Source organism: Barbatula barbatula (genome assembly GCF_947034865.1).
Source record: "Barbatula barbatula genome assembly, chromosome: 10".
Lineage (NCBI taxonomy): Eukaryota > Metazoa > Chordata > Actinopteri > Cypriniformes > Nemacheilidae > Barbatula > Barbatula barbatula.
Window position 1 is genome coordinate 4,272,613 of NC_136773.1, and position 13,742 is coordinate 4,286,354.

Here is a 13,742-nt window from a genome sequence, read left to right on the forward strand (position 1 = left end):
TTTCTTCCAGGCTGTAAATGATTCCTGTAGTTCAACACACTCTTCGCAGGTGGATCTTGTTAGTAGAGAAAAATTACTTTGAGTTGTCAAACAGTCTTAAATTTTACATAAGACTACACAAAACTCTTGTCAAATTAACTTTATTTTTGTTCTTACTGGATGTGCTGTGTATTGTAATTTTTTTCTAGAGCATTGACATAAAATTTGTATTGTATGGTATGCATTTCCCTTAGGCCTATAAACCACATCTTTATGGAATTTTAAAAATGAAATATTAAAATCATGGTTGATACTAGTAAGATACATCATTGCACCCATTTAATGTTTTAAATCAAATCTTTTGTTGTCAAATTACCATGTATGGTAATGGAAAAGGTCTGGAAAACAGACTGTATAAAAAGACAGCGCTGAGCATTATACACAGTATATACACATATATAGGATACACATGAAGAGATATACAACTTAGATATGGGGATGTACACATGAAATCCACAGTGTATGTATTGGGTCAAAGATACACATAATAATGCACAAAGGTTTGGTTGATATAAGATGATTATTTCATTGGGTGCAATGCATGATACATTAAAGTACATCACACAGTAAAGAAGTGAGGTGTGAATGTATGGAGTGCAGTGTACCAGTCGGCTTGTGCGGGACTAGATAATATGATATAATCTGCCTGAGGGCAGCAAAGGGAGCAGCCTGGGGTTTTGCTAGCTGGAAAAAAATGATGATCTTCTTGGATTTCTTGGATGATCTTATTTGGAATTTGGAAAGTAGAGACATTTTTCTGCACAGTGTTAAGTGCTTTATTAATGGATTGCACATATAACCTGTTTGCTTTTTCTTAAAAGGCTTTAAAAAATATATATATATATATATAAACAACACTTTTCTTTATCTGACTTAGATCTTCCCATGCCATGAAATGTCCATGACCTAAATGTTAAAGTATACTTAAACACAAAGTGTTCAATAAACTATCTGTCGTGTTCATTTTCGTTCTACGGCTCACTTTGTTGTTGCTGATGTGAGATCCCCATCCAGCATCTCGTCAATTCATAATCCTCTTTATAACGTGTTGGATAAGAGGAGGCACTTCAGTGAACACAAAACATTATATTATAAAACTCCTTTTTAATCGTCTCTGTGATATCAACATTTTAACATAAAATAGAGATTGAGAATACACTACAGATACAGATAATAAATAAATCTTTTTTTAAATACATAAATGCTACTTTAGAGCTGAGCAAAAACATAGTTTACTGACTTGAATATTGTGCTTTACAAGATAGATCCTTTATTCTGGTAATCAGCCATTGTTTATCCACAATAAAGCCCTTCTACCTCTTCACTCAGCTGATATTTGTTTCACTGCCCGGCACCCTTTTCTGACCACATACTTGGCACATTATACAAACCCTTGCAGCACAAGACACAGACACAGTGTAATACATACTGTAGATATTTCAAAGATTAGATCCTGATTCCCAAAAATGTTTGAGTACCAGTGGTGAACACCCTGCTGGAGTGCGGCATGGTTATCAATCTTGTCTCCAGACCTCAGGCTGGGGAATAACCAGCTCCTATCAGGACCTCTGGTTCTTGATTCCTACACCGCAAGAGCCTGGATGATTCCCTGGTTTCCAGTCAATAAACAGCATATTATATAGAGCTTCTGCTGTGGGCTGAATAAATACATACCAACTAACAGCCAGAGGAGTGGTAGGAGATATCTGCTCGAGCCCCGTTCCAAACAATGTGACCACTTTGGATAAAAGGCTTTTGAATTCACTGGATGGAAAGTGAGCTAGGTGGTTATGAGACTCCATGCAGGATATTTTCTGTGGTTTGGCTAAAGGTGGAGACCCAGCATAAAATCTTTCTCCCCAGTGAGCTTTCTGCTTCATTTTTTAATTTGATTTCATTGTATCATTTTTTTATGTGGTCTCAATCATTTCTGTGATTCCAATAAATGTGTAAACTTGTGACCCATTTGGCAGAAGCATATTTCTTCAACATGTTTCTTAGAATCTGCTCTGTTAAAAACTTTTATTAAGAGGGTAGGGTATAGTTTGTTTACTAAACGAGAAAGACAATTATTGCATCGCACAATAGAGTCAACTACTTCAAATAGCCTGAATGTTATTAGAAGTCAGTAACCTACACATGAGTAAAATTATAGGGACATGAGATTATATTTTCTATTTCTATTTGACCAGTAGGTTTATGTATAACTAAAACGTTCCTGTTTGTGCATAAATAATAAAGAATTTGTGCTGTATTTCTTGCCATGTGAGTTGATATGTTGTTTCTTTAAGCGGAGTCATTGTTTTTATAAAACAAATCCCACACTAAAATTATTTTATTTAGCTCAGCAAATTGTAACAATAACGTAAAAGAGTGCTGATAAGAAAGATTTTTACTTTATCTCTGAAATTCATTAAGTGCATTTTATAACATGTCGATGATAGTTGATATGTTGATAGCTGATAGCCGTGATGACAGCACACAAGTTCAGCGCAGTGTCGTGATTGGCCTGCGGAAGGATCGTGGGTTGTGTTGTTGTCGTTGCTATTAGCAACAGACATAGCGCCTCACTCTACCGAGGAACTTCAGATTATCCCGTTAATACCTTTTATGCATTTAAACAGCATATTTTAACAGCTATTCAGTTAAAATAGTTGTATCTTATTTGGCAGCTTACAATGCGTAAAGCGCGGCCGGCGTTGCGAGGTACCGGCAGTGATGCAGCGGTGGTGCAGCTGCGCGCGCTCTGGAAAAGATACGAGTATCACTGCACGCAGACGGACAGCTGTCCCTGCACACTGCTCAAACAAGACATTCTCCTGAATATCGAAAAGCAACAGACTCTCAAAAAGGTATTGTAAAGGGTGGGGATAAATGAAAAGTTATTCTTTTTGGAAGGGTTCGAAAAAATGCAGGCATTCACGATCGTAGCCTATACGTTTACTTGTAGGAGATACGTAAACTTTCTTAGCGACAGCCACTTTAGCACTTTTGCACCACTTCTGGGAATGCGGATTCAACTCATATCCCCAAATACACATTTAGAAAACATGTATCCAACTCATATTTGGTCAGAAATAAATAAAGTATAAAATTACTTAGTGCCAAACCTTAACTACCTAATACGGTACTGAAAATTTAATAGCAGCATATTCAATAAGTGTGTACTGTATGAATATCACATTCATTTCTGGTCATAGTTTTATACAACGACAAAAAAATCACATTCGTTTTGTTGTACTTTTAAGAGATTTATAATTCTCAACAGCAATTAGAAAAAAAAAATTCCTCATCTTATAATTTTTTTCATTTTGGTAGTAAGAGATTGGGAAGTGGGGTGTTTTGTTGTGATGAAAAGGCGAACACATCATTTCTTTCCTTGAGTTTTGTAATAAGTTGTAACCCAGACATGCTGTTGACAGATGAATGAGATTCACTCATCAACCCATACTATATTTTCTTTAGTTATGCAATGTTAGCTTTTCTCCCTTTTTTGTCTCTCTCTTCTGCTTGGCTTGTAGATTACACTGTCATTTCCAGATTACACACCACCAGAAACCGTTGTGCCAAGCCTCCAGCCCCTGTTAATGGCTTTAAGAGATGAACGTTACACACACGTGGAAGAGTTAAACATCTGGAAGCTGTCACTTGAACAAAAAGACGTAGTTGAGCTGGTGAGAATTAATAAATTTTTTCTCATAAGACAATCATTGATCCTTGTTTATTAGACCTATTGCATAAAGCAAATAGAAAAAACTTTAAATTATAGAGACTGTTTGTTTGAGTTCGTAAAATAATGAGAATTTTCAATCATATTAGCAGAGTTTGATATCAAGTTTAACCATGCGCTTGTGCACATGATAGTGTGATGTTTGCAGCAAACAGCAAATCCTGAAACTTGGAGAGCGTCAGAGCAATTTACTTCTCTCAAGAGAATCAGCTAAATTGTATTCTTCACTGAAAATTAAGAAATTATTTGTAAAAAGTTGCATCAAACACTGTACACAGCAAAAACAAACATTGATGCTAATGTAAACATCTTGACATCACCAGGGAAATAAATAGTAGCTGACATATCAATGTCTGCAATGAGATAACACAGCCTCCTTCACGTTACATTTTTCGTTTAATTCATCATGCAAATCTATTCATTTGATTGATTAATCTCCTTGAGAACTGAACAGTATGATATCACAAAACTTCAGCACACGTCTGAAGGGCAAGATACAAGAAGTGTGACCTTTTATGTCAGACTTATGGCCACAGGTCATGATTGACTTCTCACCCCAGGGGTGTTTTTCCCAAACAACGATATAACTCGCTGGTTAACCACCATAGGACGATGGATCAGTGGGAAACTAACAATGTAGCTGCGGCTCCTTCCCCAAACCTTAGTAATTCTGTTGGAGATCAATCGTTTGAACCAAGTTGGTTCAGCAATATAGATGATGGTGGAGCAATGACGTCTACTAATAAATACGTTCAGATCTACTTAATATCAAATTCTTACTATAAGTAACATACATTTAAGGACTACTTTTGTTCTCATATTTTTTATCTGTTGTTAAATTTCACGATAGTAAATTAATTTATAAATGTCCTCCTATGTCATTCAACCCAGGAATTCCCTGGGTCCTAGAGTACACAGGTCATGCTCATTCGCAACTTAAAAAAAACAGTGCTTGTATTTTCTTGATAAACTAAAAGATCCATCCATCCATCCATTTTCTACCGCTTATCCGGGGCCGGGTCGCGGGGGCAGCAGTCTAAGCAGAGATGCCCAGACATCCCTCACCCTAGACACTTCCTCCAGCTCTTCCGGGGGGACACCGAGGCGTTCCCAGGCCAGCCGGGAGACATAGTCCCACCAGCGTGTCCTAGGTCTTCCCCGGGGTCTCCTCCCGGTCGGACGGGCCCCCCTTCCGGGGAAGGCGTCCAGTAGGCATCCGTAACAGATGCCCAAGCCACCTCAGCTGACCGCTCTCGATGTGGAGGAGCAGCGGCTCTACTCCGAGCTCCTCCTGGGTGACCGATCTTCTCACCCTATCTCTAAGGGATCGCCCAGCCACCCTGCGGAGGAAGCTCATTTCAGCCGCCTGTATCCGAGATCTTGTCCTTTCGGTCATGACCCAAAGCTCATGACCATAGGTGAGAGTAGGAACGTAGATTGACCGGTAAATTGAGAGCTTCGCCTTGCGGCTCAGCTCTTTCTTCACCACGACGGACCGGTACATCGACCACATTACTGCAGAAGCTGCACCGATCCGTCTGTCAATCTCCCGTTCCATCCTTCCCTCACTCGTAAACAAGACCCCGAGATACTTAAACTCCTCCACTTGAGGAAGGAACTCTCCACCAACCTGAAGTGGGCAAGCCACCCTTTTCCGACTGAGGACCATGGCCTCGGATTTGGAGGTACTGATTTTCATTTCAGTCGCTTCACACTCTGCTGTAAACCGTCCCAGTGCATGCTGAAGGTCCTGGTTTGAAGGGGCCAACACGACAACATCATCCGCAAATAGCAGAGACGAGATCGTGTGGTCCCCAAACCTGACACCCTCCGGCCCCTGGCTGCGCCTAGAAATTCTGTCCATAAAAATTACGAACAGAACCGGTGACAAAGGGCAGCCCTGCCGGAGTCCGACATGCACTGGGAACAAGTCCGACTTACTGCCGGCAATGGCGAACCAAGCTCCTGCTTCGGCCGTACAGGGACCTGACAGCCCTTAGTAAAGGACCACAGACCCCATACTCCCGAAGCACCCTCCACAGGATGCCACGAGGGACACAGTCGAATGCCTTCTCCAAATCCACAAAACACATGTGGATTTGGTTGAGCAAACTCCCATGAACCCTCCAGCACCCTGTAGAGGGTGTAGAGCTGGTCCAGCGTTCCACGGCCTGGACGAAAACCACACTGCTCCTCCTGAATCCGAGGTTCTACTATCAGCCGTATTCTCCTCTCCAGTACCCTGGCATAGACTTTCCCGGGAAGGCTGAGAAGTGTGATCCCCCTGTAGTTGGAACACACCCTCCGGTCCCCCTTCTTAAAAAGAGGGACCACCACCCCGGTCTGCCATCCCAAAGGCACTGTCCCCGACCGCCACGCAATGCTGCAGAGGCGTGTCAGCCAAGACAGCCCCACAACATCCAGAGACTTGAGGTACTCAGGGCGAAACTCATCCACCCCCGGTGCCTTGCCACTGAGGAGTTTCTTGACTACCTCAGTGACTTCGGCTTGGGTGATGGACGAGTCCTCCTCTGAGCCCTCAACCTCTGCTTTCTCAATGGAGGACGTGACGGTGGGATTGAGGAGATCCTCTAAGTACTCCTTCCACCGTCCGACGACATCCCCAGTTGAGGTCAACAGCCTCCCACCTCCACTGTAAACAGCGTTGGTAGGGCACTGTTTCCCTCTCCTGAGGCGCCGGACGGTTTGCCAGAATCTCTTCGAGGCCAGTCGATAGTCCTTCTCCATGGCATCACCAAACTCCTCCCAGGCCCGAGTTTTTGCCTCCACAACCACCCGGGCAGAAGTCCGCTTGGCCTGCCGGTACCTGTCAGCTGCCTCAGGAGTCCCACAAGCCAACCAGGCCCGATAAGAGTCCTTCTTCAGCTTGACGGTCTCCCTTACTTCCGGTGTCCACCACCGGGTTCGGGGATTCCCGCCTCGACAGGCACCGGAGACCTTACGGCCACAGCTCCGAGTGGCCGCTTCGACAATGGAGGCGGAGAACATGGTCCACTCGGACTCAATGTCTCCAGCCTCCCTCGGGATCTGGTTGAAGCTCTGTCGGAGGTGGGAGTTAAAGATCTCTCTGACAGGAGACTCGGCCAGGCGTTCCCAGCAGACCCCTACAGTTCAGTTCAGTTATTGGACTTCTGTGCTAGCCACAGTTTGTCTATAACGAACACCATGTTCAAGCATAATGGTGTCCATCAGTGCACGTGGCACCAGGACACCCTAGGCCGCAGGTCGATGATCGACTTTGTGGTCGTTTCATCTGACCTGCGACCATATGTTTTGGACACTCGGGTTAAGAGAGGGGCGGAGCTGTCAACTGATCACCACCTGGTGGTGAGTTGGATCCGATGGCAGGAGAGGAAGCTGGACAAACTAAAAGATGTCAAATTGAATTTGTATATATTTATAATGATGGATATGGAATGCACTGCATATTGCATGCTTACTTTGATCAAAAGCTTTGATCAACCACGCAAATTTGCAATGCTGCTTGCAATTGATCGTTGGATCGATTGTTTCGAGAAACACTTAAATTGTTGAACTATGCTGGAACGACGGAACTAGTTGTTGCGTGTTTGATAGGTACACCGTAACCTTTATAGGAGGCTCAACACAAGGACCACAGCTGCACACTTGTTGAACTACTTTTATTAACTGTCCCCCCTCAACAACAACCTACAGAAGGTTCCTACCCCAGTAGTTAACCTGATACTACATCCCCCTTTCTAAGCAAAGGATAATCTTTGTGCAGATGCAGATACAACATTAAGAGCATTCCTAAATTGTAACAGACAGCTCTTCCGGATATAAATATAACATATACCATCACTAAAATGATGATCAATATCAGTAACAATAACAACACACATTTATGGTTCTCAACATTTTATGAAATACTATGAACATGTGCTTCTAAAAACACTATTTCAACAGCATAAATTGAACACTTTATCAACAGCATAAATTGGCAACAATCAACTACTCCCTGCCCTCCCCATAACTCAGGTGCCATTCCTAAGAACGTACAAAGTCTTTCAAGTACGATGGAGGATTCCGTATACGGGCTGGGAAACGTCTTTCACACACAGGAGACCGCTGACTCCCTACACACTGTGCTCCGGGTGTGACAGGAGTGTGTGTGTCATCAGGAACTGTGCTCTCGGGTGCTGGCTCAGTTGCGTGAGCAGGTTCTTCAGGAGCCACAGGGGTTGGTGAAAGATGGTATCTGTTCCTTCGCAGAGTGCCCCCGGGCGTCTCAATGATGTATGACCTCGGTGTGCCGGCAGTAGACACCACTGTGCCTCTTTCCTCTGTATCTTTGACCCACACATGATCACCGGGTTGAAGGCACGGCATGTCGCGTGCTCTGTGTCTTTGGTCATAATGCTTTCGCTGTTTTTGTCTGTACCTGTGTTCCGTCCTTTTCAGGTTCTCCATGTCTGCGCACCCTGGGTTAAGCGTGGATGTAATGACAGGAACTGGCGTTCTTATTTTCCGTCCCATCAGAAGCTCAGTGGGACTGTATCCATTTGCCAGGGGAGCAGCTCGATAGGCCATCAGGGCGAGATAAGGGTCGCTGGATTTCTTGAGGAGACTTTTGATCGTCCTCACAGCACGCTCCGCCTCCCCGTTGCTCTGTGGGAAATGGGGACTAGAAGTCACATGGCTAAAACCCCAATCCTGTGCGAACTGTCTGAAGATCTCAGATGCAAACTGCGGGCCATTGTCCGAGCGGACCACTTCAGGAATACCATGGCGAGCAAATATAGACTTGATGTGATCTATCACTGCTCCAGATGTTGTATATGTCAGTTTGGCTACTTCAAAATATCTGGAGAAATAGTCCACAATGACCAGGTATTGTTTGTTGTCTATCTGGAATAGATCCGCTCCTACCGTGGACCATGGTCTTGGCGGAAACTCAGTAGACATCAGCTTTTCTTTGAAATTTACTCTTTCGTGGCTACATACATCACACTTCTCTATCATGTTTGTCAGCTCTCTGCTGATCCCTGGCCACCACACTGAAAGTTTAGCTCGCTCTCTGCATTTTGTTATTCCCAGGTGGCCCTCGTGCAGCTTTGACAGGATGTCCGCCCTGAGAGATGCTGGGATGACTATCCTGCTGCCGTACAACAGAAGACCATCTTGGATTGTGAGCTCACCTGAAAATTGCAGGTATGGCTGGAACACTCTGTTAATTGAGAATTTATCTGGCCATCCTTCGACACAGAATTTCTTCAAATGCTTGAGTGTGTGATCGTCGTCCTGATGTCTCTGAATTTCTCTTAACCTCTTTTCTGTAGCTGGGAGATTTGCTACAACAGAGTCAACATAGAGGTTGATTTCCTCCTCCTGCAATCCTTCTGCCGTGTGACTGACGGGAGCTCGGGACAGCACATCTGCAGTTGCAATGTCTTTGCCAGCCACGTGTGATATGGTGTAGGCAAAACGCATTAGTCGCATGCGCAGACGTTGTATGCGTGGAGGAAGTTCATCTAAGCTCTTTGAGCCTAGTAGGGGAATCAGGGGCTTGTGGTCGGTTTCAATGTGAAATTTCTTTCCAATGAGGAACTCTGCAAACCTCTCACAGGCCCATGTTGATGCTAGCGCCTCTTTCTCAATCTGGGCGTAACGCTGCTCAGTGCTGCTGAGGGCTCTCGAGGCATACGCCACAGGTTTCCACTCTGTGTCTGTGTGGCGCTGGAGAAGAACAGCGCCCATCCCGTACGAGGAAGAGTCAGCGGAGACAAGAGTTTCAGCATTCGGGTCATACAATGCAAGCCCTGGGGGTGTCGTCAGTTCTTCTTTTATGTTCTCGAAGGCCTGTTGTTGCTGCGGCCCCCAGGCCCACATACTGGACTTTTTCAGCAGATCTCTGAGTGGTCGTGTTTTCTCAGCCAAGTGAGGCAGGAACTTCCCCAGGTGGTTTGTCATCCCCAGGAAGCGTCTCACTTCGCTGACGTTACTGGGTGCTGGCATAGCTTTTACAGCACTCACTTTGTCAGGGTCAGCACTAACGCCTGATGCCTCGATGACCTGCCCCAGGAACTTTATCCTGTTCTTAGCAAACTCACACTTGTCGTTGAGCGTCACTCCCGCCTCCTGCAGTCGCGACAGTACTTTCCACAGTCTCTCATCATGCTCCGTCTGTGTGGCTCCCCAAATGAGCACATCGTCCATCTGACACAGAACACCCACCAGGCCCTCCAAGATGCGAGACATGCGCTTTTGGAAATGTTCTGGTGCTGACGAGATTCCAAAACACAGGCGATTGTAACAATACCGCCCGAACGGAGTTATGAAAGTGGTTAACAGAGATGAGTCCTTGGAGAGTGGAATCTGCCAAAAGCCTGCGTTGGCGTCTAGCTTTGAAAACACCTTGGCCCCAGCGAGCTGTCCTAAAGTGTGTTCGACTGAGGGGAGGGGGTGCTTCTCTCTCATAACTGATTTGTTCAGCTCTGTGAGATCGGTGCATATTCTCACCTTGCCCGTGCGTTTCGGCACCACCACCATCGGCGCACACCATTCAGTGGGCCCCTCCACCTTTGAGATAACTCCCTGCTGTTCCATACGGTCCAGCTCCTCTCTAACCTTTGGCAGGAGTGGGAGGGAGATGCGCCTGGGAGTTGAGAGGGAGAAAGGCTGAGCGCCCGGTTCCAGTACTATTTTGTACTCGGCCTCCATTTTACCTAGTCCGCAGAAAAGCTTTGGAAACTCCCTTTTAACTGTCTCTTTGGAGTCCAGGCTGATGTTATTTATTCTGGCGACCAACTGCAGTGCCACTGCAGCAAGCCCGCCCAGCAGTGGTGTGCACAGCCCCTCCACAACGTAAATTTCCTCTTTAGTACTTATGCTGTTCTTTCTGAGATTGGCTGTGAACTTGCCCTTCACATTCAGACGAGTCCCTCCTGGCCCCAGCAGAACCCTCCCTGACTTCTCCAGCCTGCGGAACTGGCCCTGGTTATACAGCATTTCAGATATGGCGGTGACGTCGGCGCCAGTGTCAATTTTAAAGCGTGCATTGAGATTCTCCACATGTATGTCTGTCATCCATGGGCTGTCATTTGCGTCCACCGACAGTGAACCCAGAAATGCAACTTCCTCACCAGTGTCCTCAACCACTGTAGCTACATGCATTTCACACATTCTTTTGGTTTTGCACACTCTGGCGTAATGACCCTTTTTTCTGCAGTTATTGCATATTACCTCTCTAGCTGGACATTGTTGTTGGCTATGCCATCTTGAATCACCACATCTGCTGCATTGTGCCTGTCTTTCATTCCGTTTTTTATCTGTCTGCTTGTGTTGTGGCATGAGTTGTTTTGCGCGTGCGCCATTGCGTTGTCGCGCGTGCATGCTGTCTAGCTGAGCGTTAGAAATGTCTGCTTTGAAGTTCGCTTTTAGCATTTCTTGTTGCTTTTTCACCTGCTCGCTTTGTCGAGCTCTGTTAATTGCTTTCTCTAAAGTCAGTTCGGGATCAAGTTGTAGCTGTTCTGACAAACGTTTATCTCTCAGACCCACAACAAGTCTATCTCTCACCATTTCGTCATGCAGAGCCCCGTATCCGCAGTGCTCCGCTAGGCAGTGCAGCGCTGTGTGAAAGCTGTCAGCCGACTCGCCCATTTCTTGCTGCCTCTGGTTAAACTTTGCCCGCTCGAAGATCACATTTCTGCGTGTTACAAAGTGAGCATCCAGCTTTGTCTTAACTGTGTCGTACTCACTCGTTTCCTCTGGGCTGAGGTGCAGGGAAACCAGTATATCCTCCGCCTCCTCTCCCATTGTGTAAATCAGTGCATTCACTTGATTTTCGTCCGCTTGTGTCTCCAATCCCGATGCAATGCGAAATCTGTCGAAGCGTTTAATCCATTTAGTCCAGTCTTCGGCTTTGAACGTGAACTTTTCTGGTGGGGAAACTGGAAACTGATTCATTTTGCCGCCTGTGAGCTCGTTAGCATTAGACCGAAACTTTTGGTAATCGGCGGAGAGAAACAAAATAAACGACTAGCCTCCGTCCTGTGTTATCCCTTATATGTAGACGTCCGTTAAGATACAATTTTCACTTCTGACACCATGTTGCGTGTTTGATAGGTACACCGTAACCTTTATAGGAGGCTCAACACAAGGACCACAGCTGCACACTTGTTGAACTACTTTTATTAACTGTCCCCCCTCAACAACAACCTACAGAAGGTTCCTACCCCAGTAGTTAACCTGATACTACACTAGTGACCAAAGTTGGGTAATGAAGCATTTGGGAAACGCACCCGTTAGTTGTGCAGCATCAAAAGGATCTTCATATTCTCATAAAAAAACGCAATGTGTTTCTTGTCTTTAATTTAATCTATAAAGAGTAATGGGCCATATCACTTGCCATTTTATCATATCAATGGATCAACTCAGCTTTGAAAAGAGCTTTGAATCCCACAACTAGGATCCATTATTCACGAATGTTTTTCTGCCATCTGGGCAGCTTGTTGCAAAATGCGTCGCTTTAGATCAACAAGCATCTGCTCTCTCTCCAGTTCAGGTCTTTCAGTTACTCACATATTTATTTCTCAGTGGAACAGTATCCCATCTATGAATTGTTTTTAATGGAATTACATGTCTTCCATAAACCAGAGACAATGTACATTTTGTTGCAAAAAGTTTGCCACTTTGAAATTGCTTCTTGTGAGATTGCAGTAGTATTAGAGACGCATCTGTTCTGCTTTAAATATAAAAATAAGGTCTAATTATAACCATGCCACTGGTAGTCAACTGTTGGCCTGTACAGTTTTTCCAACTAGAACCACAGTTACTTTGGAGAACACGGCAGGTAGTTAAACCCATGAAAGCATAATTAAAATCAGGGATATACTTGTCGTCCATTGCCAAGTATTGGGTTATGTTTCCAGCACAAAGTGACTTGTAAATTCTGCAGCAATTTGAGAGAAACTTGAGAAAACTGATACAATACATCATTAACCTTTTCATTTGACAAAAAATTTTAATGTAAAGAATAGAATAAGTAGACCTATCAATACCTAACATTGTGGAGTGCAAGAAATTATGAGACAAGAGACGGAGATGCGTCGAGTCAACTTTACTCTCCACTTAAAACAAAAATAAAACAAACGGCAAGTCAGAGTACTTCCGCACACGGTAAACCCGGAACCAACTCTAAACACAACCCCGCCCTCTTAAAGATACAGTCCCTTGGTGAATGTCTAATCCTTTAATCGTGGTTCACCACACAGGCCCCCCCAGAATTCACCCATAAAAACAGGCCAGACCGAACAGGCAACCCAAACAGAACAATGCCGAAAAAATCAACGTAGAGGGGCGGACTAAATGGCCATAACGGCTACGCTTAACTGGAGAGGGCAGGGCAATGGGCAGAACAGGGGCTGGGGCCGGGGCTGCGGCAGGGGGCCGACCCCGCCGTGGGGGCTGGGCCAGCTGAAGTGGTTCGCCAATATCCACATGAGCAGGCTTGAGACGGTCTATAGCCATTCGCTCAGGCCTACCTCCCATATCCACAACAAAGTTCTTAGACCCCCCCACCAGGACATGGAAGGGCCCATCGTAGGGGGGCCGCAGCGGGGTACGATGGCCATCGTGGCGGATGAAGACGTACTTGGCGGACGGCAAATCCTTAGGGACATAGGACTGGGGGAGGCCATGGCAAGACGTTGGAGTAGGCATGAAAGCCTCGGCAATGCCCGGGACACCGCCCGATGAGACACCACTGACCACGGGGCCGTGGCATCCGGAAGAAACTCTCCCGGAACGCGCAGAGGCTGGCCATAGACCAACTCGGCCGATGAAGCTTGGAGATCTGCCTTAGGGGCGGAGCGAAGGCCAAGCATGACCCACGGGAGGCGGTCAGCCCAGTCGTCACCCGTAAGAGTGGCCCGTAACGCGGCCTTCATGTCCCGATGAAACCGCTCGCAAAGTCCATTGCTCTGTGGGTTAT